A 5,287-nucleotide genomic window follows, 5' to 3' on the forward strand; every position below is an offset into this window, starting at 1 on the left:
ATTCTGAGAGAGTCAGCTTCTCTGCCCATCCATGGCACCACCGATAACCTTGACGCACATCCGGTGGAAGCAAGTCTTTGCTTCCAGCCGATCATTCCATTTCTTTTTCTTTTCTTATATTGTATTGTTGGACAATTTATGATTAAGGAACTAATACAATTTGTTTTCAGTGCATTTCTCTGTCTCCTTCGACTCAATCTCCATCTTCTTTACTTAGCATCTTTACTTTCATTGCAACACTTAGTGGGATTTCTTGGGTATCGCATACTTAGTCATGTGGATTAGGGATATGAAGCATGTAGGAACCCACCAAGAGGTGAGCGTTGCGTGAATGTGTGAGTAATCTTATTTTCTTAGTGTGGAACTGCTGCAACGCCTGTCTATAGGCTAACGCATTGCTTGTCTATGAGTAAAGTTAGCAACAATCAACTACCCGGGAGGGTAAGTGGTTGGTCGCATTAAGAAATGTATGCATTGTTCACCAGGGATAGTAACAATCTTGCATCAACAAAGTTTATTCGATTGTCTTATATTACGTGTTCTTCATTCGTCCATTAGGGATACTCGAGAGGGTAGTCTAAGGACAGGTTCTAGGCTTGGGAAGGTCAGGTTAGAATCTAGGCTCGGGAGAGTCAGATTAGAACACATAATACAAGAGATAGGAGCATAGGAATAAACACTGTTTGCTATTAACCCATCGCATGCATCTTAGAGATAGGATACGATTGTGTGCGGTCACCGCAGCGTTGTGTGCATTTTGCATCATCGCATAGGAAAAGAGTAGAGACTTAGGAATAAGCTCTATGGACACTTTTGCATTCAACACATGCGTCCTAGACTTAGGAGCACTGCATTTGCATTGGAAAATGATTTGCCGTGCATGAGTGTAGCATGATCGCATTGGCTTACATTGACTAAGGTTGCCCTTGTGGTCACTCTTAAGGGTTGCAATGAAATCATCTCCACATTCTATCTATTTTCCCATACATTTATTTCATGTCAAGGTTTGTCGTATCTCTACCTTTCATTCATACTCTTATTGCGTTGTCTGTTAGATAGGAGTAGGAGTAGGATTAACTTAGTAACCTCCGTTCCATTCTTTTATTCAAACCGCCGCATGCACATTACCGCATACATATAGCTACAAGTCCCTGTGTTCGACCTCAGATTACCCAAGAAACTTGCATTAGCGTTATAACTTGGCGTGGGCGCAAGAAAACTTGTGCCAGGATGCACGGTAATCGCATACATTTGTTAATGCATTATCCTTCCAACGCATGACCATCGACGCATGACTATCAGCGCATATCTCAGGAACATACATCGCATACAGCATCCAAGGGATTTTTAGTTGTTGAGTAAAATTGACTTCTAAATTTATGTCACCACTCGCATACGAGTAAACGATTGAAGTTTTGAAGCCAAAAGGATATTATCTTCCCTGAGTCTTGAAGTGAATTAGACCACTTATGGTGAGTAGTTTAGGCCTGCAAACAAGAGAATTATAGTTAATCTAGGACCACAAGTGGTATCAGAGCTTAGAGTATTAATCAAGATTGATCCAAGATTTGAATTCTTGCATAAAAAGATTCAGACAAGTCAATCTTGGAGTTCTAGAATGGCTACAACTAGATTTGAAATTGAAAGGTTTGATGGAAAGATAGATTTTGAATTATGAAAAGCTAAGATCAAGGCAGTATTTGGACAGCAAAAGGCACCACTGGCATCATAGATCAAACGAAGTACCCTAAAACTCTAACAAATGTAGGAAAAGAGACAATAGAGGTAAATGCCTATGGAACTATTGTTTTGAATATTAGAGATAGTGTTTTAAGGCAGATAGTTGACCAGCAAACTGCTTATGATCTTTGGAACAAATTAAATGATATTTATCTCAACGAAGATCTTCCTAATAAAGCTTTCTTGAGGGAAATATTCTTCACATATAATATGGATGCTACAAAATCCCTCACTAAAAATTTGAAAGAATTCAAGAGACTGTCATCAAAATTCAGATCAATAGGAGACAACATTTGTCACACCCCCTCCCAAGCCTTAAACTCCAAGACCGGGAAGGGAGCGTGAGGGTAACTAATAGCATCCTAAGACAATACTTATATTCAATATTTCCCCCCATATTTATTACAGACTTTAATAAGTTTGCAGTATTCCCCCTATCCATTTATACATATAATTAAATTTTCTCTACTCTTTGTTACATGGTCTGAGCCGTGTCCTGAGAGTTTACCAAATCCTGAGATGGTGGTGGTGGGTGGTGGACTCCTCTTCGAATGCTCCGCTTTGCTACCTGGGGTGGAATATAAGAAAACATTTGGAAAACATGAGCTAATAAGCCCAGCGAGTGGTATTTTCTTTATAAACATAACATTGGCTATCGAAAATAAACTTTTGGGGGAAAACAACATGCAATCAACGATACATTAATACCATTTCATATTCCTTTCCTCAGCCCAAATCGCTGAATCGTTTCCTGTTGATAGTTAACTACTGTCAACCTAACAACACAACAAAAATTTTATGGAAACTTTCCCTATACCCCATTTTCCCGCCAACGTGCACATCGACCATTTCTTTCACACTAGTTATGCTTAGGTAACTTGGCCATTTTTTTCTCCCGTCGGTCGTCACCGACTGTCATTTCCCGCCGACCGAAGCCGACCATATTTCCCCGCCAAGTACCCTTTTCAAGCATACTAACCATATCCCGGGTATAATTCTAGTTTCCATCACAATATAACATGCAATATCACGACAATCACAATAGAAATCATGCATCCCTACTCATGCACATTTGACATTACCCTCTACATACAAGCCTCATATATACATATACATACATAAATCAAAACAACACATAGTAACCACTCACCGTCAGCAAATCCTCATAATGCAATTAACTTGTAAATATCTTCCTTACTCAAACAGAATATGAATCTGTGCAGCACCTCCTTCGAATTCCTTGCCTCCACCACCAACGGCAGCTTTCCCATTAAATGCTCACTCTCTACTTAGGATTTTTACTACTGAAATTGTTTGGAATGAGTTTAACCTTCATGCTGAGGCCTCCTATTTATAACCGTTCCTGGCCTCTTTCTTCACAATAACTCACCATACAAATGGCTCTTCCTTAGGTTGCCCACACTAACTCTGGCTAGTCGAGCTTTGAGTTGTCTAATTCTGGGTTTGCCAACCAAAATTATCTTAATTTGCATGTAATCTCAACCGTACACCACCTACTTAAGTTGATAAAAATCTTCCTGCATGTAATCTCCTTTTGCCACTTCATCTGCTTAATTTCTGATTTATTTATCCAAATTACTAATGAATGCATCCAATTCTCTTCAAATGTGTCCATCTGTCCCAATCTCGCTGGTTTCGCTCTTGTGGTTCTCGCTCTTTCCAACTTTCTCGCTGGTTTTGCTCTCGTGGCTCTCGCTCTCTCCCACTTTCTCGCTCAAACTCTCACTCTCTCCTCGCTCTCTCCCATTCTCTCGCTCAAACTGCTCTCTCCAATCTCGCTTGGCATCACGCATAGGACAGTGGTTTGGTCCAATTCCTCCTTCACCGCATGCAACACATGGACAATACTTACAGCTTCAATTTCTAGTTTAACATTTGCACAGATGATTAACCCTTAACTTCAAGGCCATCCAATGAGAACTTTCAAAAGAAAGCTCCTCAGCTTTTCCAAAATCTCTCAAATTCTCCCTTTTTCCTCTTCCTCTCGGTTTTCCTATTAACTCACCAATTTCCAGTCAAAATTAGCTATAACGTCCTTTACGAAAATGTTAATAAACCTCTTAACTTACCACCTCAAAATTTTAGTTTCAAATTCGATTTCTACAGCTCGAAAACTTCAAAACACTCAACCCTACTTGAACTGTCCGAAATTCAGTCTTTAACTCGACTTTTCCCTGAAATTTCCTTTGATTTTTAGCTAGCTTTTCCCGTAAACCATCACGTTATTTCGTACTTAATTCATTTTTCTTTGGTTTTTCCATGTCTAAATTCCTCTTAATTTCTTGTTTTTAATATCTTATTTCCTCATGCCTTCCAAATTATGGTTAGGGTATTACAACATTGGGGAAGAAAATGAGGACTTTATGCTGCTAAACTCCCTACTAGACTCGTTTAAAGATGTTAAAATAGCAATGAAGTATGGTAGAGAGAGGATAACTAGAAAAGCAATTATTTCAGTAATCAGAGTTAGAGAACTTGAATTACAAATGAGCAAAAAAGATAAAAAAAAAAAAAAAAAAAAGAAAAAAAAAAAGAGGAGAAGGTTTGTTTTCAAAAGGGAAAACAAAGAATAATGAGAAGGGCAAGCAAAATAGGGGAGACAAGTCTAAAATAAGATCATTTTTGCCATAAACATGGACACATGAAGAAAGACTGTTATGCCTTAAAGAGGAAACTTAACCAACTAAACAAAGGAGGAAAATAGAGAGAGGCAGTTGTAGGGGAGACTTCCCTTGTGTATTCAAATGCCTTAGCAGAAACTGAAGAGTGTGGAGAGCGGAATTATATGGAGACTCAAGATTGGGTTATAGATTATGGTTGTTCAGTACATATTACACCATTTAAAGGTGGTTTTGTACCTACAAGAAGTGGGATGGGGGATTGATTTACATGGGAAATAATAATACATGTAGGGCAGTTAGTATTGGCTCTGTTTCCTTAAAGTTGCAAGATGGTTCAGTGAAGCTAATCAGGAATGTGAGGCATGTTCCTACTTTGAAGAGAAATCTCCTATCATTGGGGATGTTTGACACCATTGGTTGTGAATATAGAGGAGTTGAAGGTACCTTTAAGATAATCAAAGACTTAAAGGTTATGTTCGTGGCTATTAAAGTAAATGGCTTATATGTCATTAAAGATGTGCAGATGGCACAGTCAGCCTTGATGGCTATAGATGAAGATTCTATAGAGGATGAGCTATGACACAAGAGGCTATCTCATATTAGTGTGAAAGGGCTACAAGTTCTTTCCAAACAGGGGATTCTTCCTAAAGGGGTTGGAAACAGCTTGAAGTTTTGTGAACATTACATTCTTGGTAAGGCAACTAGGCAAGGCTTCCCTAAAGGACAGCATACTACCAAGAAGATACTTGAATATGTGCATTCTGACCTATGGGGTCTAACACACTCTCCTTCACTAAGTGGAGCAAGGTAATTCCTTTCTTTTGTTGACGATTATTTAAGAAAGAGTAGGGTTTATTTTCTGAAAACCAAATATGAAGTGTTTGGGAGATTTAAAGAATGGAAAC

The sequence above is a fragment of the Benincasa hispida genome, chromosome 10, assembly GCF_027475165.1.
Source record: "Benincasa hispida cultivar pf3 chromosome 10, pf3_genome.v1.1, whole genome shotgun sequence".
Taxonomy (NCBI): Eukaryota; Viridiplantae; Streptophyta; class Magnoliopsida; order Cucurbitales; family Cucurbitaceae; genus Benincasa; species Benincasa hispida.